Source organism: Dromiciops gliroides, chromosome 5 (assembly GCF_019393635.1).
Source record: "Dromiciops gliroides isolate mDroGli1 chromosome 5, mDroGli1.pri, whole genome shotgun sequence".
In the NCBI taxonomy this organism is placed as follows: Eukaryota; Metazoa; Chordata; class Mammalia; order Microbiotheria; family Microbiotheriidae; genus Dromiciops; species Dromiciops gliroides.
Window position 1 is genome coordinate 33419975 of NC_057865.1, and position 22957 is coordinate 33442931.

Consider the following 22957-nt stretch of genomic DNA (forward strand, 5'->3'; position numbering starts at 1 on the left):
TTTATTAGGAAGATGTAAAAAGGAAATGCTTTTTAGCCATGAAAGATTGCCAATTCAAAAGCATGGAGCCTGGAGATGGAATGGCACATTTAAGCAAGAAGGGCACTTGGGTGTTAGAACATAAAAAGGACAAGCCAAGAAAAGAAGCTTGGAGCCAAGTCATCAATGCTTTTAAATACCAGACAGAGGAGTTCGTATTTTATCTTAGAAGTAACAGGGGCCACTGAGCTTCATGGGAGTGAGCTAAGAATCGTGACTTGGTAGAAGCACAGCTAGAAGCTGTCAGGTAGAAGGCTCAGGAGGAAGAGGGGCTTGAGGCAGGAAGAACAATTGGGAGGCTATTGCAATAGTGAAGGTGAGTACTGATGAGGTAGATATATCAGTAAAGAGAAGGGGACAGTTCAAGTGATGCTGGGGAGGTAGAATGAACAAGACTTTTTCATGACTGATGGATATGTGGGGTGAGAACAAGTGAGGAGCTGAGAATGCTTCTGAAGTGGTGAACCTGGTGGATAAGAACCTTGCATCTGTTAGCCCACCATTTTGTTTTTCTTTTTTTTTCCCCAACTCTTGTTTCATGTTCTCAGCCTATTACCTTGTCCTTCTTTTAAATGAAGGCTTTCTTGAGGTGGGGTTCCATTTTATCCTTAATGTCGGTAGTCATCATACTCAGGCTCTGATTCTGTCCCTTCACCAGAATGCCCGCCCCTCATCCTTCATTCCCATAACTTCCTTCTCTTCAGGTTTCTTCTTCTGTGCTTGCCGATACATCCTATTCTGCTACCACTCAGTCAGTCTCTTTATCATCAGTTTCTTCCTAACCACACTCCTCTTGTTCCATTGTCCAAGCATCTCCTATTTCTGAATCACTTTCCCCACCAACTCAGGGGTCACTATTTTCTTATATTGGGCCTGTCCAACATCTTTATTGTTGTCATGCTGTAAACATTAAAGGTAAGGGTCCCTAGGTGACATCTCTTTTTTTTTGGCCTTTTTTTTGCGGTACAATGAGGGTTAAGTGACTTACCCAGGGTCACACAGCTAGTAAGTGTCAAGTGTCTGAGGCCAGATTTGAACTCAGGTCTTTCTGAATCCAGGGCTGGTGCTGTATTCACTGTGCCACATAGCTGCCCCCTAATCTTTTTTTTTCAGTCAGGCTCCCTGTATTATTCTTTTACTTTCTTGATGAACTAAAATCCATCCTCATATGAGGACTCTGTGAGCACACAGTCTGGCCTCTTCTCCAATACATAAAATTTCCCCTTCACTTACTCCATTGAAATATCCTTTCTCGTTATTTATTTCATGCTATACCAATCAAACTCTCAAAATATTTTCTAGATCTGGAAAAAATAATAACAAAGTTGATCTGGAAAAAAAATTCAAGGATATCATGGGAATCAATTAAAAAATACAAAAGAAGGTGGTCTAGCACTACCAGATCTCAAGCTGTATTATAAAGCAGTAATTATTAAGACAATCTGGTACTGCCTAAGAAATAGAGAGGTGGATTGGCAGAATAGAATAGATATAAATTACACTATAGTAAATGACTATAGTAATCTAGTATATGATAAAACCAGAGATCCAAGCTTTTGGAACAAAAATTCATTATTTGACAAAAACTGCTGAGAAAACTAGAACACAGTATAGCAAAAACTGGGTATAGTACAACATCTCACACCGGATACTAAAATAAGGTCAAAATGGGTACATGATTTCCATATAAAGGATGATACCATAAGCAAATTAAGAGAATATAGAATCATTTATCTATCAGATTTATGAGCAAAGGAAGAATTTTGGACCAAAAAATAGAGAGTAAAACAAAATATAAAATAGATAATTTTGATTATATAAAATGAAATCTCCTTTTTCATTGTAAATGAGCAGCTTTTTCCTGAGGACTCTCACAATTGACATGATAGCAATAGCAGAGATGAAAGCAGTGTTCCCTCCAACCTGAGAGACACCAAATAATCAACAAAGACAACAGAAAAGTTTACCCTATTCTCTTTCAGTTATTACAGCCCTCAACAGTAGTAGAGAAATTTCGGAAATGAATGGGTCTGGGAGAGAAAGATTAATGAATCGTTTAGACTTATTGAGCTGGAGATACTTATAAACATCCAGTTTGAAATGTCCAATTAGCATCTGGTGATTTGGAATTGGAGCTCAGTGCTAGAGTCTAGTGCTAGAAATGTAGAACTGAGAGTCATCTACAAAGACAGGAAGTCAACAAGCATTTATTAAGCACTGTGTGTTGGGCTCTGTGCCTTAGTACAGGGATACAAAGAAAAGGAAAACCATAATTATCCTTAAGGAGCTTACATTTTAATGGGGGGAGGCAGAATGTCAATAACTTGGTACATACAAGATATATATGCATAGCAGATGGAATGTAATTTCAGAGGGAAATGGGGCAGGGATTGGACTAAGAAAGGCCTCTTAAAGAAAATGGGATTCAAGCTGAGTGTTAAAGGAAGCCAAGAGTAAGAGGCAAGGATAAGGAGAAAGAATGTTACAGGTATGGAAGACAGCTATTTCAAAGTCATAAAAATGGGAGGTAGTGTGTTATATCTGAGGAATAGCTAGTAGACCAATGGAGCTGGATCATAGAGTTCATGAGAGGAAGTAAAGTGTACAATGACTAAGAGCGTTAGAAGCCAGAGGACTTTATATTTGATCCTACAAAGAGATAACAAGAGAGGCACTGGGGGTTATTCAGGGGGAAGAGTTGACATGGTCAGACCTTGACTTCAAGAAAATCACTTTACCATCTGAGTGGATTATAGATAGAGTGGGGAGACACTTGAGGCAGGGAGACTTATGTGAAGGTTTTTGTAATAATCTTTTGAGGGATGATGAAGATTTGTACTAGGGCACCAGCTATGTAAGTGGGGAGAAGGGGATATATAAAGAGGTGTTGTAAATGGCAATATTTGACAACGGACAGAATATGTGTAGTAAGTATAATGGAAGAGGCTAAAAGGGTTAACAGATAAACTAATGTTTGTGTTCTTATCAACAGTAATGTAACCAAGAGGGTTCAAGTCCCTATCAACCGACACGATCAGAGACAGTAACTAGGGACTATTAATTATTAATAGCCATTAAAATATTCCTACAAATCAGATCTTAAGTAAAGAAATATCAAAAACACAGAGACATTCTGGGTCTGAGAAGTTTAAGTATGTCTTTAGGAACATGTGCCAAAAAGACCAGATGTGTCAGGTTTACCTTATGACGTGTAAACCCCAAAAGCACACCTCCAAGGAAAAAGGTACCAGCCTCAGGGGCTGTCTTAGGACCCCAAGAAGTCCAAATTAGGATAAGACTTCCCGTGTACCTCCTTAAGGGGGAGATTAAGATAATGAGGAGATAACCTACTTTTTCTCGCTATAAATATGACCATTTTCCTCTCCCTATTCAAGACACTTATCTCCTTGGTGTCTCCCTGTGTCCTCACAGTATTTTAATAAAACTTAGGAAACTGAGTCACTGAGTCTTGTAATTCTTTGGGTGACCCACAATCAATTTGGTCAATTAAATCCACCCCCCACTTCATGTACAAGTGAAGAGTGGAGGATGACACTGAAAGTCGATAATTAAGCCCATGGGATCTGATGAGATCACCACAAAATAGAATGTTAAGAAGTAGTTCACAGGGGCAGCTAGGTGGCACAGTAGATAAAGCACCAGCCCTGAATTTAGGAGGACAGGAGTTCAAATTTGACCTCAAACACTTGACACTTACTAGCTGTGTAACCCTAGGCAAGTCACTCGGCCTTCATTGCCCTGAAAAAAAAAGAAAAAAAAAAGCAAGCAGTTCACAAAATATTCTATTTAACTCACGTGATATTCCCAACAATGCCATTAGGTAGATAGTACTAAAAGAATTATCCCCATTTGACAAATGAGGAACAGAATCACAGAAAAACTGAACTGTCCTGCCCAAGGTGACACTCTCAGGAAATGGAAGAGTTTGGATTCCAGACTTTAAGCTCTAGTACTGAAAGGGACCTTGGAAAAGACATGAGGCGTAGTGGAATGAACATTGACACCAACAGCAGCTGTGCAACGATGATAATGTGATGACTGATACTTATATTGTACTTCAAAATTTGTAGTGTCTTACATATTTGATCTCCTTTGATCATGAGCAAGTGACTTAACCTCTATAGAGTATCAAAATAATATGCACACTACCTATTAAAATTGTTCAGAAGAAATCACTCTAAAAATGACTTGATTTCTTCAAAATTCTCATGTGACACCTTCTACGTGAAGCCTTTCCCAATTCCTCCAGTTGTTAGTGCCCTCTCTCACAAAAATTTTGTCTTGTATCTATTCAGTATATATTTGGCAAGTATGTATGCACCTAAATGTTGTCTCCCTAAAGAGACAATAAGTTTCTTGAGGATGAGAATGGTTTCATTTTTGTCTTTGTATTCCAGTGGCTAGCAGAAAATCTAGCACTTAGTAGGTGCTTAATAGATGCTTACTGATTGCTAAAATGGGAATTATTATGACCTAGTTTAATCCCCTCACTTTCTAGATAATGAAACAGAGGTCAAGAAGGTGACATTATTTTCCTAGGTCACACTAACAATAGATAGAAGTATTCAAACCCAAGTTCCCTGACTCTAGATACAATATTTGTACCCCTATTCCATGACTTCATGACTTCATGATTCCAAGTCTACCATATTTTCAACTATATTATCTATTCATAAATTATCATATTATTTCTTTCTATGGTTATAGATAAGGAACCTTCTTGCTGTTGTTAATCCTTCATTCTTAAAGAGGACCATGACATCAGCAAGGAATGTCATGACTTGCAGTGAACTGGATTTAAATGTGGCAGGACCATGAAAAGTTACCAGCCTAACTCACTTCTCCAGAGCCATCTAAGTCCAGTAGCAAGTTATACATCAGGATGAGTGGAGATGGCCCCAGGCAACTAGGAGCACCTGGCATGGAAGCAAGAGGACCTGAGTTCAAATTTGGCCTAAACCTTTACTAGCTGTATGACCCTGGACAAATCACTTAACCCCAATGCCTCTAAATAAGGAACTACTACATGGTGAACATACAGGCTAGAATGACCAAGATATTTCTTTTTTAATTTCTTCTTGACATAAAAACTTATGCATCTTCCATCTATCAGGAATAATAAAAAACAACTGAGCAGTTTCCTCTAATCCTCTATACTGATAAATTCTTAACTTTTTTGACCTACTACCTACATTTTCCAGCTGTTTCCCATACTTATAAATAAACACAGAACCATGGATAACTTCAAAATGTACATCTTCTCCTTTAAAAAAAAAATCTTGGGGGCAGATAGGTAGCACAGTAGATAAGGCACCAGCCCTGGATTCAGGAAGACCCGAGTTCAAATCCAGCCTCAGACACTTGACATTTTTTAGCTGTGTGACCTTGCACAAGTCACTTAACCCTCATTGCCCCATGCAAAAAAAAAAAAAAAATCTTGGTTGGTTGATTGATAAGCACCTGCTATGGGCCAGTTACTGTGCTACGCACTGGAAATACAAATACAAATATGAAACAATTCCTGTCCTCAAGGAGCTTCCCATCTTTGCTCTTGATAAATGTTCACAGGCAACAGCAATGTAATTACTTTTCCCATTTTTCCCATAGCTTTTCACCTGTTCTAATGGTTTCTATCTACCTTCATTGAAAGTGTCACTTTCCACTCTATTCAACTAAGAATTTCTTCAAAAGATCCTCAGGGAATAATGAATTCTAATGCAGCAGTTAAGATTAGAAGAGCATGACATTCTTAATGGGAAATGATCCAAAGAGAGTGAAAAAATAATTAAGGAAATTAAAACCTTCCAATAAATACTGAGCAGAAATACGATGGCTCCCTTTTATACCACTGGTACCATAGGCTAATACCATCACATATGTTAGGGTCTATGTTACATAAAGCATTTATCACACACTTTTTTTAAGTTTGAAGGAAGATGCTTTGACTCATGGCATAGAGAAGACCTTTTGGAAATGAGAAACACTAGAGTAAAATTATAAAATAATTCCCATATTTTAAGAATTATTAGCTTCATAATATAACATTTTTATATTACATTTTGTCATTGAGAGGTAGGATGGCATAATAGAGAGCCAAACTTGAAGCCAAGAAGATAGGGGTTCAAGTCTTATCTCTAATATATATTGGCTTTTTTGACCCTGGGCAAATCATTTAACCTCTCAGTGGCTCTCTAATATTGCCAGTTGCAGAAAAGGCACCGAACACCTCTGGTAGAGGAAGAAGTTCTTCATACCATTGAAGGCACAGGCCCAGTACATATCCCAGTTTTACAATTATATTTTAAGTGTAAGGTCTATGTGGTGTTCAGGTAGGTTTTGTCCACATGGGTCTGTCCAGATGTGGCTAGAAGGGAGCAATAGATACTTCCATAATCTCTTCCCTTGATACTTCTCCAAGGGAGATTCCAAGGAGAACAGGACATTGAGGCTGACTACTTTCCTCTAATTGGAGAGGGAAGTACATGACTAGCATTATATTTATCCATTCCCCTAAATATTTGTGATATTTAAAAAGTTCAAGAGAGATAATCCCTGGGTAATTAGTCATTTTATTAATAATGCTAGCATTTTTAATAAGAAGTTGGTAGCACCCCTGACTGCCAAAGGCAATCAAGGCATTGGGCCTTGGAAGAGCAGGGCTCCAAAAGGTGGCAATCAATTCTGATTGATTAAAAAGTAATAAGAATGAATATTACAATGAAGGCCTAGACCTATTTTAATGCAATTTGATTATGTCATTTACTTCTTTTTGGGGGGTTTTTTTTTTTTGGTTTTTTTGGTGAGGCAATTGGGGTCAAGTGACTTGCCCAGGGTCACATAGCTCATAAGTGTTAAGTGTCTGAGGCCGAATTTGAACTCAGGTCTTCCTGAATCCAGGGCCTGTGCTCTATCCACTGAGCCACCCAGCTGACCCTGTCCTTTACTTCTAAATGACTCCCAGCCTTGGGCAATTTAAAGAATTTATCTCCACCCAAACCTGAGTAGAACACAATAGAATTCACCTTAGATTAGACTCTGTAAGGTTTGGAGAAGTCTGACAACAATTGAGGAGAAAGTTAAGACTTCAGAAAGTAAACTTTTAAAATAAGAGATTTAGAAAAAGTGGGGTAGCTGTGTGACCCTGGGCAAGTCACTTAACCCTCATTGCCCCACAAAAAAAGAGGGGGAAAAAGAAAAAGAAAGAAAAAGGGGGAGCTCTGGATCTCCACAAATCATGGGTTTATTAATAATCAGTTCTTTCATATTGTTAGTCTAGGGGAATAATTTTTAGGTTCAAATTGTGTTCCTGGTTGCTATTTCTTAATAGAGAAGTGCTACAAGCTATATATCAGACCTGACTCCCTTCCTACCAAATGTCACTTACACAAAGACCACACACATAATGAACAACAAATAAACCCATTCATCCAAGCCAAAAGTATGTGGAAATGAGAGAAATTATGCATATGACACTATACCAGACAATACACAAAGTGAATGAGATCATTGACTGGGAGTGAGATACCTCAACTCAAATATAGACAAAGAATATGCTGGGCCACTACTCAAAGATCTCCAATGTTGGGGGAACTCACTATTTATCTAAAACACCCAGTGTACTCTAATTTGCCTCTTGGCAAATTCTGCCCCTTGCTCCTAATTGCCCTAAGGATCTTTAAAAAAAAAAAAAAAAGACCAATCTATCTTCCATAGAACAGACTCTCTTTAAGAATATTTAATTCAGGGGACAGCTAGGTGGCACAGTGGATAAAGCACCAGCCCTGGATTCAGGAGCACCTGAGTTCAGATCCAGGCTCAGACACTTGACACTTACTAGCTGTGTGACCTTGGTAAGTCATTTAACCCTCATTGCCCTACCAAATAAATTAATTAATTTTTTTTAAAAAAGAATATTTTATTCAGACATTTTCAGCTTACCTGTGTCTTCAATTCACAGAAGTTAAAAACCAGAACTGTGGGAATCAGTGAATTTGTAAATGAATGTGGGTGATGCTACATTTCAATTGAAAAGATTTGATAGGGCACATCAAACTCTAATATATTCCTCTAAATGTTGGAAGTTTATTATGATTTCTAAAGTTCGTTTTGTTCTGAGATCCTATTCCATAATTCAGAAAGAATGAAAAATGAGAAATGATTTATTTTCATGACATAAATAAATACACCCCATAATTATCTCAATACAGCACCATCAATAACTAGCAAGCAGATGATAAAGCTTTCATTCCCTTTCCTTCAGCTCTGGGAAATTCAAGTTACTTAATACTATATTTGCAGAACATAGACAAGGTGAATTTCAAGGTTACCTTTTATGGCAGAAGCTATTCTGGCTCCTCCATCCTACACCAGCAAAAAAGTCTTCTAGCTCTGTCATATTATCTGCATTTTTACTTTCAGGCTTATTTTCCAGGTGACATCCAAAAAAATCCTAATGGAAAAAGAAATGGTAAAAGCATTTATTTAAGGACATCCTGTCTCTGTTTAGGGAATATTTGTTTCATTTCCAAGTGAAGGTATTCTTTTAATGTTCTTTGGAAATGCTGGACCATTTAATAGGGGCCATTTCTACCCACGTGTTTTACATATGATGACTTCATGTGACCCTAATCTAACTCTAGAGGTTGCCACATTAGGTTCATGGTCTGATGAGTCATATTCAAAGGCTCATATTCATGATAATGATGGCCTTGGAATTGTAGTAGTCAAAATACATAAATAGCTCCTTATTACATCCCCAGTTAGAGAAAAAAAACTGGGATCCCAATCCTGGCCTAGGAAAAGTCACCTTCCAGGGGTGACACAGTAGATAGAGTGCTGGGTCTGGAGTCAGGAATATGCAAGTTCAAATCCAACTTCAGACACTTGTTGTGTGACCCTGGGCAAGTCACTTATGTTTGCCTCAATTTCCTCATCTGTAAAATGAGCTTAAGAATGAAAAGGGAAACCACTCGAGTACTCTTGCCAAGAAAAGCCCAAATGGGATCATGAAGAGTCAGAACGACTGAAAATGACTGAATAACAATAGTTCCAAAGTAGGAAATAAGGGAAAAAACATCTCTCGAAACCCCAGGATTCTATGCGGGTCCAGACCATGCTTACCCACTCCAGGGGTACCACTATCACTGCCCCAACCAAGGGGAGAGTTCACCTGTAATCCCAAAACCTCCTTAGGTGCCCCCACTCCCAACAAGCAGCACAAAACTTGAAAAAAAAAAACAACTAGTAGCCCCAGAGCTCATCTTTAGGCCTTGTCTACTCACAATCTGAATCATTTCTATTGACTCTCTTTTGACTTTCAAAAATCTGGATCTTCCCTATCATCTGCGTCTTTTTGCTTTAGGTAGCTGACTTCATCAGACTTCCTCTCTGGTGCATCTAGACCTATAGTGTGCATTTTCTCTGCACTCTTGGTCTTAGGGGGCTTCCTTTAAGCAGGGCAACGTAACTGATCTGCTGGTTTGGACTCTGAGAGATCAAGTTCAGATCCAATCTCTAATATTTACTGACTGTGAGGTCCTAAGCTTGTTACCTTTAATTCTACCTCATTTTCCTCATTTGTAAAATGGGGATCAAGTACCCCGTAGTACTTACCTCATAGAGTTGTTGGAAAGCTCAGATGAGATCCTGTTCAAAAGTACTTTGGAAACTAGGGACTAGGAAATGTCTATGTCATGCCTGCCTAGACCTTTGGGACCTACTGGTCCTTGTGACTCATGTCAGACTCCTCATCCTGATCCTTCCTCGAAAGGTCGTTCTCCCTCCCATCTAAACCCAAAGTCAACCTGACATCTTGTCAGTCAGTCAATGGGTCAGTCAATAAGCAACATTAAGCACTTACTATATGCCAGACATGGTGTTACAGAGGGAGGGGTTACAAAGAAAGGAAAACCTCCATCCATGCTCTCAAAGTGCTCCCGTCCTAATAGAGGAAACATCTAAACGAACAGGTCACTGGAGAAGAGAAGGTAGATATTAGAATCTGGGAGACTAGGAATGGCCTGTTGCAGAGAGTGGGATTTGAGTGAGTCTTAAAAAAAAAAAAAAAAAAAAAAAAAAAAGGAGAGAGACAATGAGATACAGGTGAGGAGGATTAGAACCCAGGTTTTCTTATTTCTAGTCCTCCCACTCTTTACTGCTCTGTGAGCTAATCATCAACTCAGAGCAGTACCAAATATGATTTCTTGACTGTCAGTTCCATGAAAAAACATTGTTAGACATTTCCATGCATTCAAAGACTTGAACTGAACTATGTAGACCCACATGAAGTAAAGTTCTTGTAAATCAAAACTGGATTCCCACATATTGAGGTCTTAAACTATGTCAAGATGTAGAAGCCTTATTTAGAAACAATCAACTCTGAGATATTTCAAGGTCCCTCATAATGTGAAGCTCTAAAAGTGTGTTTATGGAGTTGGTGCTTGATTCTGCCATTATTTTGTTGCTTGGTCATTTTTCAATGATGCCCAACTCTTTGTGACCCCATTCGGGGTTTTCTTTGGCAAAGACACTGAAGTGGTTTGCCATTTCCTTCTCTAGTTCATTTTACAAATGAGGAAACTGAGACAAACAGGGTGAAGTGACTTGCCCAAGGATCACACAACTAGTAAGCATTTGAGGCCAGATTTGAACTCAGGAAGCTGAGTCACACAGCTAGTTAAGTGTCAAGTGTCTGAGACTGGATTTGAATTCAGGTCCTCCTGAATCCAGGGCTGATGCTCTATCCACTGTGCCACCTAGCTGCCCCCTAGAATAATGTTTTAAATGTACAAAATAAAATAAAAAGGATTACAAAGTAAGCCAATTACATTGAAACAAGATAATCAAAATATTTAAAAGTAACTTAACAGACCCCAGACCCACTGCTCCATACACTTTGCCACCTAACTGCCCCAGCATTATTTTAGGCACATTTATCACTAATGTGTTCCCACATAGGAAAATTTCATTTCAATATAGTGTAGTGAAGAGCAGGAATGATTTGGAATCCAAGAACCTGGATTTAAATCTGTTTTGCTACAGTCACACTGACTGTGTGACATTGGACAAGTCACTTAACCTCCTGATGCTTTCAATTTTTTCATCTGTAAAATGAAGGAGTTAGTTTGGCTGGCCGCAGATGTCCCTCAAAGCCATATATCTATGATTCTAAGTCACTTAATATTTCTTGGCTTCCATTTCTCCGTTTGTAAAATAAAGGGGGTTGGAATACCTGGCCTTTGGGGTCCCTTCCAATTCTACATCTATGATTCTAAGTCACTTAACATCGCTGGGTCCCTGTTTCCTCATCTGTAAAATGAAGAGATTTGACTAGATGACTTTTGGGTACCTTCCAGCATTTGATCTCTCATCCTTTGAAACTTGGGTCCCTTCTGGACAATGGGATATTGGGTTACTGACATTGGAAAAGTTTTTCACCCTTTGTTTTATGCAAGCCGATTTTGTTGCCTAGTCATCAGCTCTTCTAATAGTGTAGCTCTTCAATAAAGAGGTCGCAGAGTTCCAAAATAAAATGCAGGGGTTGCAATGACTGTTTAATTTATGCCCTGAAGATATGGGCTTAACACCTGAGGAGGTGCCACTGCATTCAGGCGAAAGCAATTCCTCCCCCTTCTTCAGCATTTGACAATAGGCACTTAGAGACCTGAGTGAGCCCAAATAGATTAATGAGGCACTAAAAGACTCTAATGAATAATGGAGTATTTTGAAATTTATTTTGTGTTTTATTCATTTAACTCCAATCCATTTAACAGCTGAAGTTCTCACTCCTGGGCCTATTAAAAGGTTTGGTATGGAAAGATTTTATTAATGCATGAAGTTTTATTTCATCTATCATTTATTAATTTATTTACAAAAGGGGGCTTCAACCTACACTAGCAAAGTGAAAATTGAATGTTTTATAGGTCATACCGTCAAGAAATTTTCTCTTTGATGGTTTAACTAGGGACATTTGAACTCTGACAGAGAAAAATCTTTACTGCTGGTGTTTTCTCTTCACAGAAAAATAGGATGAAAAAGTGGAAGACTGGTAAGTAATGGTGCATACTTATGTTGGTTTTGCTCAATTGATTTTCTCCTTACAAAGGAAGGCTTGCCCTAGGGTGGTGGTGGGGACATTATATCTGCAAACGACTGTGGTGTAAGAACAAGACATTAATAAGATGTTTTTTTTTTATTTTAATTGAATGAAAAGAATCTACTGATCAGTTGGGGGTTGGGGGCAGCCCAATCTATCTTAGCAGGGCCTGCCATATTCAAATTCATTAAGACGCCTTTCTCCCTTCACTTCCCCCCTATCATTCAAAAGCTTGGTTTCTTCTTGCTGTCTTTACCCACCCACCTATCAAAAAAAAAAAAAAAAGAGGAACCTGATAAATTACTTATTCTGTACTACTTATGGCTTCTCCTAGAGATATTTACATTTTAAAATGTGACAAAGTTTTAAGCTAAAAGCATTTTGTCAGAATGTTGGTATTAAAAACAGCAATAGTAGTCACAGAGGCATTAGTATACGAGAGGGGAAGACATGGACCCTTCCCTGTGCTGATGAATGACATCACACAGGCAGATGGCCACCCATTCTGCCAACTCTTATGGCCGGATCTATCTCTTTGGGTAAGATAAATGAACTAAGTCTTCTGGATTGTCCATTTAGGCCAAGGCTGACAAAAGATGCTCTGTTCCTTATCTACCCAGCATCGAGATTCATAGTGTCAGATCTTTTAAGGAGGAAAAATGTCCCCTTTTCCCCCAATAATTCTGGCTCCCATATCACCTGTCTTGGAAATAAATTTATGACCCACCATGCTTTCCTGTGCCTATATCCTTCTAATTTTAGCAGTTATACCACAGATGTCTAAACCAAATCTGGTCCTAAGTAACTGAAGTATAAGTACTTTTGGTATGGTTAATGGCATTGGGAGTAAGAGAAAGATTGATTTCCTCTTCTATATTTTCTCTTGGTGCTCTTATCATATCCCACAGGTTAAACCATCATCTTTATAGAAATGACTCCCAGAGCAATTTGGAACTATGCCCAAAGGGGCTATAAAGCTGTGCATATCCTTTGACCCAGCAATACAACTATTAGGTCTTTTTCCCAAAGAGATCATAAAAAAGGGAAAAGGACCCACACGTACAAAAATATTTATAGCTGCTCTTTTTGTGGTGGCAAGGAATTGGAAATTGAGGGGATGTCCATCAATTGGGGAATGGCTGAACAAGTTGTGGTATATGAATGTAATGTAATACTACTGTACTGTAAGAAATGATAAGCAGGGGCAGCTAGATGGCGCAGTGGATAAAGCACCGGCCCTGGAGTCAGGAGTACCTGAGTTCAAATCTGGCCTCAGACACTTGACACTTGCTAGCTGTGTGACCCTGGGCAAGTCACTTAACCCCAATTGCCTCACTTAAAAAAAAAAAAAGAAATGATAAGCAGATAGATTTCAGAGAAACCTGGAAGGACTCACATGAACTGATGCTGAGTGAGATGAGCAGAACCAGGAGAACATTGTACAAAGTATCAACCACATTGTGTTTTGATCAGCTGTGATAGACTTGACTTCTCAGCAATACAATGATCCAAGATGGTCCAAAGGACTCATGATGGAAAATGCTCTCCACATCCAGAAAAAAGAATTGTGGAATCTAGGTGCAGATTGAACTATACTATTTCTACTTATTTTGTTTTTCTTTTTTTGAGGTTTTTCCCTTTTATTCTGATTCTTCTTTCACAGAATGACTAAAGCAGAAATACATTTAATGTAATTGTACATATATAACCTATATCAGATTGCTTGCTGCCTTGGGGAGGGTGTAGGGAGAAAAATTTGGAACTAGAAATTGTATAAAAACAAATGTTGGGGCAGCTAGATGGTGCAGTGGATAGAGCACTGGCCCTGGAGTCAGGAGTACCCGAGTTCAAATCCGGCCTCAGACACTTAACACTTACTAGCTGTGTGACCCTGGGCTAATCACTTAACCCCAATTGCCTCACTAAAAAAAAAAATGTTGAAAACTATCTCTACATTAATTAGAAAATAATAAAATACTTTTATAATTTTTTTAAAAAAGAAATGACTCCCAGATCTACATATCTAACCCCCATCTCTCCCCTGAGCTCCATTCCAGCATCACTAACTGCCTATTGAACATTTCCAATTTTATGTTCCATGCACATCTCAGACACCATATGTACAAAATAGAAGTTATGGTATTCCCTCCAAAACCCTACCCCTTCCTAACTTCCCTATTTCAGTTGAGGATACACCTTCCTTCCAGTCACTTAGACATGCATCCTTAGAGTCATATTCAGCTGTCTTTACTCTCACCCTCCATAATCAATCACTTGCCAAGTCTCGTCAATTCTACCTCCTCAAAATTGCTAGCATCCTCCACTCCCAGAGCCACCCTCTTAGCTCAGGCCTTCTTCACCTCTTACCTAACCTATTCGAATCGCCTCCTAATTGGTTTTCCTAATAGCCTTCCAATGTCAGCCCTCTTATATCCATCCTTTGAACAATTGCCAAATTGATAACTGTGCTTCTTAAAGTAGAGTTCTGGCTGCCTTGTCACCCCTTAGCTCAAGAAGCTAAGCGACTCCCTCTTCTCTTTAGGACAAAATAGAAACTCTATCTACTAGATCTTTACAACTCTTTACATTTTGGTATTAGCAGTTTGGACATTATTCTATTCTCCTTCATAAACTATATGTTCTAGACAAATAGGCTTACTTTCTCTTCCCCTTACATGACAGTAATATAACTATCTCCTACCTGCATTTCAACAAAGTATTTGACAACATCTCTTGTTGTGAACCAGATGAAGAGAGAAAAACAAGATTATTGTATACTTAGGTGAACTTGAACTGCTTGAATGGTCCAAGTCAAGTCACCTTGGACAATTGCTTATGAAGTGCCTACTGTGTGTCAAACACTTTGCTAAGCACCGGTGATGTTTAGAAAGCAAAATATAACAGTCCCTGTTCTCAAAGAGCTCACATTCTAAAAGGAGATAGAACATGCTAACGACTGTTCATAAATTATACATATGGGATAAATTATTACATAGGGAAGACACTGGCATTGAGTATTGGAAAAAAGGCTTTGTGGAGAGGGTGGGATTTTAACTAGAACTTGAAGGAAGTCAAGGAAGCCAGGAAGCAGAAATGAGAAGGAATAGAATTCCAAGCACGGGGGACAACCAGTGAAAATACATGGAGTCAGGAGACAGATTGCCATGTGTTCAGGGAATAGCAAAACCAATGTCACTAGACTGCAGAGTACTTGGAGAGGAATATGGTATGAGATAACTAGAAAGGTAAAAAGGGGCCTGGATGTATGGTGCTTTAAAAGACAAACAGAAGATTTTCTATTTGATCCTGGAGGTATGGATCATGTTGCTATTCAGTCATAATAGTTGTGTCTAATTCTTCTTGACTCCATTTGGGGTTTTCTTGGCAAAAATACTTGAGTGGTTTCCCATTTTCTTCTCCAGCTCATTTTATAGGTGAGGAAACTGAGACAAACAGGGCAAAGTGACTTTCCCAGAGTCACACAGCCAGTTGGTGTCTGAGGCTAGATTTGGAAGATGAGTGCAATTCCAGTGTTCTATCCACCTAGCAGGATCATGAACTGAGTCCACCTCCCTCCATCCTGGTGAACTGAGGACAACACTCTCCATCTTAGCTTAAGCTTTAGCTAACCAATTAGAGGCCCTCCCTGCCATGCTCCTTAACTCCAATGACCCCTCCACAAGAAAATCCTGTTGTAATACCAACTGCCTGCAGAGGTTCCCTGATTCCAGAAAACGGCTAGACTACATAAGTCACTATCTTATCTAATCAACTGACTTTTGCAACATCCCCTCTCAATGCTCTTTTGCCTAGAGCCTTTCTTCTTCTTTGTGGTTTAAACATATAAAACTCCCCTGTAAACTCAATTTGGTAAGTCTCTGTCTATACAGGTAGGGCTTCCTTGCTGGCAAACTCAATGAGCCCCAAGACAGGTTTGATACTCTTTGGAGCCTTATTATTCCTGCATCACCCACAGAGGTAATAGGGAGCCACTGGAGCTTATTAGAGAGGTGATGTGTAGTCAGACTTGTGTTTTAGGAAGGTCAGTTTTATAGCTGAATAGAAGATGGAGTGGAGATAGTAATCAATACCAACCTGAAAGGAGGTCTTTGGGGAGAGTTGCAAATCTTGTCTTGTTCCTGTTTTGTTCAAAATTTGACTACAGTCTTGGGTGAAGGCTGTTATGGCATGTATATCAGATCTAAAGATGACACAAAACTGTGGAAAGATAACTAACACTTTCTATTCTGGGATCAGAAGACAAAACTATTCTAGTCTAGAATGATCTGCCAAATACTGTAAGGTAACATTTCCTAGGGATAAATATAAAGTGCTACTCTTCAATTTAATAAAGAAATTTCAAAAGTGCAGGATGGGGAAGGAGTAGCTAGTCAATGGTAAACTTCAAGGTCAACATTAGTATGGCTAGGTAGACAGAAAAACTAAACCAAACTTAAGCAGAGTTCCCAGAAGTGGAGCATCCAGAGTTAGGGAAGAAAGAGAACCACTGTGCATGGCTCTGAGCAAACCACACATGTGTGTAGTTCTGAGTCTCATGTTTTGGGAAATCCCTATCTATGCTGGTGCACATTTAGAATAAGTCAACTGGTATGTCAAGGAAACGCAAAATGATGCCATATGAGAAAAAATTTAGGGAAGATGTAACAGCTGTCTTAAAGTACTTAAAGATAGAAAGAGGAAACTTTTTTCTATACTGGTTGGTTGGTTGGTAGGTTATTGTCCTTTGTTCTCCAAGAAGATGAAAATGACATCACTACTTGGGATCAAGGTATAGTATGTCCAACTGTGGGGGATCAGACCAATACAAGCTCAGAAGGCTCTACCACACAGGTAGAACACAAACGGTCCACATGAACATTTGGAGTAGAGATTGCTCTAAATTTGTACATCTCTCATTTTTTGAGCTACTGCAATTCTGCTTTGCTCACAGAGCATAGTGCCTTCCTTGATGCCGGTATGCCATACTGTGCAGCCCTGTGCCAGTGTCTCCCTTGTCTCATGATCAACTCCAAAGTTCTTCAGAGAGAACTTGAGGAGTACCCTTGTATCACTTCTTCTGATTACCATGTGAAGGAAAAACCAGAGGCAATGAAAGGCAGCTTCAAAAAATCAGATTTGTGAGTAAAAACTTCCTAATAATTAGAGCTGTCCAAAAATGCAAAAGGATGATTCACTCCATGGTGAGGCCAGTTCACTATTATTATCACTCCAAATTCACTATTATTAGGTCTTAAAGTAGAAACTGGGTGACCACTTTTCAATCATTTTGTAAAGACAGCAACTGGGGGGGGGCAGCTAGGTGGCACAGTAGATAAAGCACTGGTCCTGGATTCAGGAGGACCTGAGTTCAAATCTGGCCTCAGGCACCTGACACTTACTAGCTGTGTGACCCTGGGCAAGTCACTTAACCCTCATTGCCCTGCCAAAAAAAAAGAAAAAAGACAGCAATTCAGATGTGGGTCCAACCAAGTAACCACCAAAGTCTTTCCAACACTAAGATTCTATCATTCAATGACATCCTCATTGAATCTCATTTAAATCCTTCACAGTACTAGTTAGAAGTCTACAACACTGAGTTGCTATCCATTCAGTACAGGATACTTTACTGGACAATCTAGAAAGTTACCAAAAGAATATTTTTGAGATGTTTTCGGTCTGGTTAGAAAAACAGAATATAGATAACTAAATGATATTTAATGACACACAATACAATCAAATCAAAATTCATATAGGGTAATTTTCATATCTGTGATTAAGAAATACAAAAAATAGTGATTCAAAGCAATATTATTATTTTTGCTCCTAGGACAATCTATGAAATCTCCTCTCAAATCAACGTTTAAGGACAAATTTCATTTTGCAGAGTAGTAAGACAGAGACACTGAGACGCTGTCTGATCACGAACAGATAACAAGACTTAAAGATGGAAAACAGGGAGCTTATCTGGGATATGGCATTATGGGAAAGGCAATTTACAACATAATTTCCTGTTTTAATTAATTTTTGTAAATTGTTAGTTCAACTGTTTCTAGCTCCTAGAGTGTAAATACTGCCAGGACCCTCTCAATTTCAGCACCCTGGGACAAAGCTCAAGTTATCCTGCCCTAGTTTCTTTAAATTTACCATAGATTCCTTTCCACTTGTCTCTCATATCCATTGTTTGACTGAAAACTAAAACCATTCAAATGAACATTTATGTCCAATGTGAATTCATCTCAGAGGACCTGAAAATCATGGATTTGGCACTGATAAAAATGCTATGTCCTGATTAATGCAGAAGGAAAGATGTTATCTTTACTAGCAAAGTTTTTAAATCCTAAAGTCAAAAAGACACAAGCAACATCTTTGTCAAGGGCATCTAACTTTATAGCTCAAATTCTCCAGCAATCTCTTACTATGCAGGTAAGGATTTCTCAGATGCCTTGTAAGACAAATGAAAGACTCTTCATGAACTATGCATCAGTCCATATGACACAGTCAGGACCCATGCTGGACTCAATTACCATTGGCTCTTCTCCATTCGGTAATACGGACAACTTATCACAATGGAGAGCTGAATCTCCAAAGAGGATGTAAGGGACCTGAGAGATGAATGAAAAGCTTTTATTTGTTTGAAAGCTCAATGATTTACCATCTCTTTTATGCATCTCCCAGGACAACTACTTACTACAGAGCATTTTGTATTTTTTAAGTCCACACATCAAACACGGGGTCCAGGCAATTTTGATCACCCTTTTTTCAGAGGAAACTCAAACAAAAAGAGCAAGGTAGTACTTCATCATCCTTCTGTCAAACCCTTGGTATTTCTCCTTTTCAGCTCGCACTAAAGCACTTTCTCCCCAGAATCCAGAATTGGACTATAAGGATTCAAATACTACAGCAAACGCCACATCTAAAAAGAAATGCTCATGATTATGCAGGAATCATGTCATCATTCCTCCTGCTCTACTCATCATCTGCCAGACCAATAATGCAGCCCAGTTCAGTTCACCATAACAAAAAAGGGATGTAGGGAGCTAGCACTGAAAGTCAGTATGCCATAATAGCTAGAATGAGGGACTTGGAACCAGAATAGAGCAGAATTCAGAAACTGCTTCTAACATTTACTAGCTCTGTGACCCTGAGCAAGTCTTTGAACTTCTCTTAGCCTCAGTTTCCTCATCTGTAAAGTTGAAATAACAATACCTACCTTACAGGATTGTTATAAGACTCAAATTACTTAACATATATAATGACTTAATGCGTATTAAAGCTACATCTGGAATGTTTTGTTCAGTTCTACACATACAGTTTAGGAAAAAAAATAGATATTGGAAATTGTGAGATATGATTCATTAGGACCCCTACTCTATCCCAATCAGTATTAATCAGTTTGATATTTCACATAAATCATATATGGATAATTAGTTAAGACAGGATCTTATAGTAGGCCTTTATAATAGGCCTCATACTTTAATGTAATGTTCACTACCGGCTTACCAGTTATGAATCTCATTTGCATAATGCTAACAAAGATATCTCCATCCTCTTTTGCTCAGCTTCCATGTTCAAACCCAGTGTGGGTGGGATGCCTTGATTCTTTGGAAAATGGGCCAACTTACTTTTGTACCTTCGGACAAACCTTATATTGCCCAACGTGAGCAGGTAACCATGACTCTTGCCTTGTCCATCTTAATTTTTGGCCTTCTAGAGCAAAGTCTATCAACCAATGAGATTTTGTATTTTACCATGCCTCTTTTACATATTTGGGTATCAAACCCTATAAAAAACAAGGTCCTGGGGAGCAGGGGTATCTCAGATCATGAGGAAGATCTGAGGTCCATTTCATAGAGGAGACTATGGACTCTTTAATAAAGTACCATTAGCTCAGACCTCTGTCTCAGTTTCTTTTATTGTAGTTTGGACAATTGTCAACTCCACAAAATGAATGTGGTACAAAAACTAAGATATCAATTTATAAGGGAAGTTCGTTCAACTGGAGAACATCCAAAAGAAAGCAAAGAGGATGGTGAAGAGCCTGAAACTTAAGTTATGTGAAGATTGGCTGAGGGAACTGGGATGTTTAGTTTGGAGAAGAGAAGGCTCACAAATAACATGGTAACTGTGTCCAAGTACTCAAAAGGTATCATGTAAAAAAGAAACTATACTTGGTCTGTTTGGCACCAGACAGTAGAACTAGGAACACTGGGTAGGAGATACAAAGAGGAAACTTCAGCTTGATAGCAAGAAAAACTCTTTCACAATTATATCTATCCCAGAGTAGAACGAGATACCTTGAGAGGGATGGATTCCCTGTCTAACACTCGAGATTCATTGATGTTTTTATGAGTAGGTTGTATAACCACCCATTAAGTACATCATCATTTCCCATCTGGCTGCTCATTTGGACTTCACCATTGTTTCTAGAAACTTATCTTCCTGCAAGATCAAATCAACAGTGAAACTCACACTTCCTCAATACCCCCTCCCTCTCATTGGAGAGGATGGATGATGGACATTGAAGAGCTCCTCCCAGACCCTCTGTTTAAAGAGGGGCCCTGGGTAGATACCACATCTTTTCCCAGCTGGCTAGAGGACTTCATCATGCCCTCCTCCTCTTCCTCTTCCTGCCTCCCCTTTGCTTCGTTTACATTGTCTTTCTTCATTAAATGGTGAGCTCTTTGAGGACAAAGATTGGCTTTTGCCTTCCTTTGACCAACACTTTTAGGACAGTGCCTGGAACATAGTGGACGATTAATAAATGTTTAACTGATTGACTGTTGTGATTGGGTTTCAACTAAGGGTTAGAATAGATGGTTACTAAGGTTCCTTCCAAATATGAAATTCTGTGATTCTGGTCACTGCAGGGACTTGTTCCTTTAGTTATTAAAAACAGAAAAGAGTCTCAACTGGCTTTGACTGAGATACTTTCTAGCCTGAGGGTAGAGAGATAAATCAGGAAAAGGCCTAGGCAGCCTCAAACAATCAATCAATAAGCATTTATTAAGTGCCTACTATGTTCCAGACACTGTGCTCATTACTGTACTATGTGCTAATCATAAATGATTTAGGAGTTCATCCTGAGGGACATATGCTGGACCTGAGTCAGGCACATTTTTTCCTATGATTCTTTGGCTTTTAAAGTCCTTAAAAATAGTATAATATGAGCTAAGAGCAAGTCCTCTGGAGATATCATTTACAATCCTAGGGATACTGAAAGTCTCTCCAGCCATCCACTGATTTTTAGAGGTTAGGGAGGAGATATAGATGGCAGTCTTTTCTGCCAGGTAAATCACTACTCCCCCCCACATTAGACTGCTACTGTTTCTCTTGGCCAGACAAAGAAATATTAAAGCCACTCTCAACAAAACTAGATCAAGGACATGGCTCATGATTAAAAAGGAAGAGTGGTTTGCTAAACATACCAATATTCATTAGTTCAATGAATAGTCATTGAATGCTTTCTACATACAAGGCATCAGAGAGTTTATATCTAAATGGGTATTATCCTTCAAAGTACTCAGTGATGCTAATATCTCTTTAAAATTTGTGGAATTGTTCTTTTGAAATTACATTCAGGGCCCATTCACTAGCAATGCAAGAAAAGCATTTTTTTTTTAGTGAGGCAATTGGGGTTAAGTAACCTGCCCAGGGTCACACAGCTGGCAAGTGTTAAGTGTCTGAGGTCGGATATGAACTCAGGTACTCCTGACTCCAGGGCTGGTGCTCTATCCACTGTGCCACCCAGCTGCCCCAACAATAGCTTTTTCTTTTTCTATTTTTTTTTTTTTGCGGGGCAATGGGGGTTAAGTGACTTGCCCAGGGTCACGCAGTTAGTAAGTGTCAAGTGTCTGAGGCCGGATTTGAACTCAGGTACTCCTGAATCCAGGGCCAGTGCTTTATCCATTGTGCTATCTAGCTGCCCCCTAGAAAAGCATTCTTGAAGAGAGGCACACTGATATAAGGTAGCAGGAGTTGCAACTTGATCAAGCCATTCTGGAAAATAATTTCAAACTATGGAAGAAATCATTAAACTATTCATAGCTGTTTAGTATGCAATCCTACTACTTGTCATGTACTCCCAGAAGGTGAAAGACATAAAGTCCCTATATATGACAAAATATTCATGGCGTCACTTTTTTGTGGTAGCAAAAAAAAAGGAAATAAGTTGGTGCCCATCAACTGGGGAACGGCTGAACAAATTGTGGTATGTGTATATAATAGAATACTATTGTACCCTGAGACAATGAATATAAGAAATCCAGAGAAGCATGAAAAATCCTAAATCAATTATTGCAGGACAAAGTAAGCAGAACCAAGAGAACAACATATGCATTGAAAACAACAATGTAAATTGAAAGTATGTTGAAAAGTAGCCAACTTCTAAAAAATTGTAAATAATTAATCTTGCCTCTACATAAAGTTGATAAAACTTAATTTCTTCCTCATTCCTTCATTCTTTTTAGGACTCAGCTCCTAACTCTGTAGACTTCTTTCTCTACCATAACCTGCTTCCTTCTTACCCTGGACCCCTTCAGGTCTCTTCTTCCTAGAGTTTCCATTTTAAGGAAAATGCCGAGGCCAGGCATTTTCATTTTCTCTTTCTTCTCTGGGATCCACTCTTGTTTTTTGTCTTCATTCTCCTCCATACTCCTGCAGCCTCACCCGAAAGGCTTCACCCTAGTGGCTCCTTTAGGTCAATTTCCCTTGTGACTTCTTTTTAAGGAAAGCCACAGTCATACCTTCATGCCTTTCTGGGCTCTACTCATGACTCTCAAGTCTTCTTACTCCACCATACCCCAA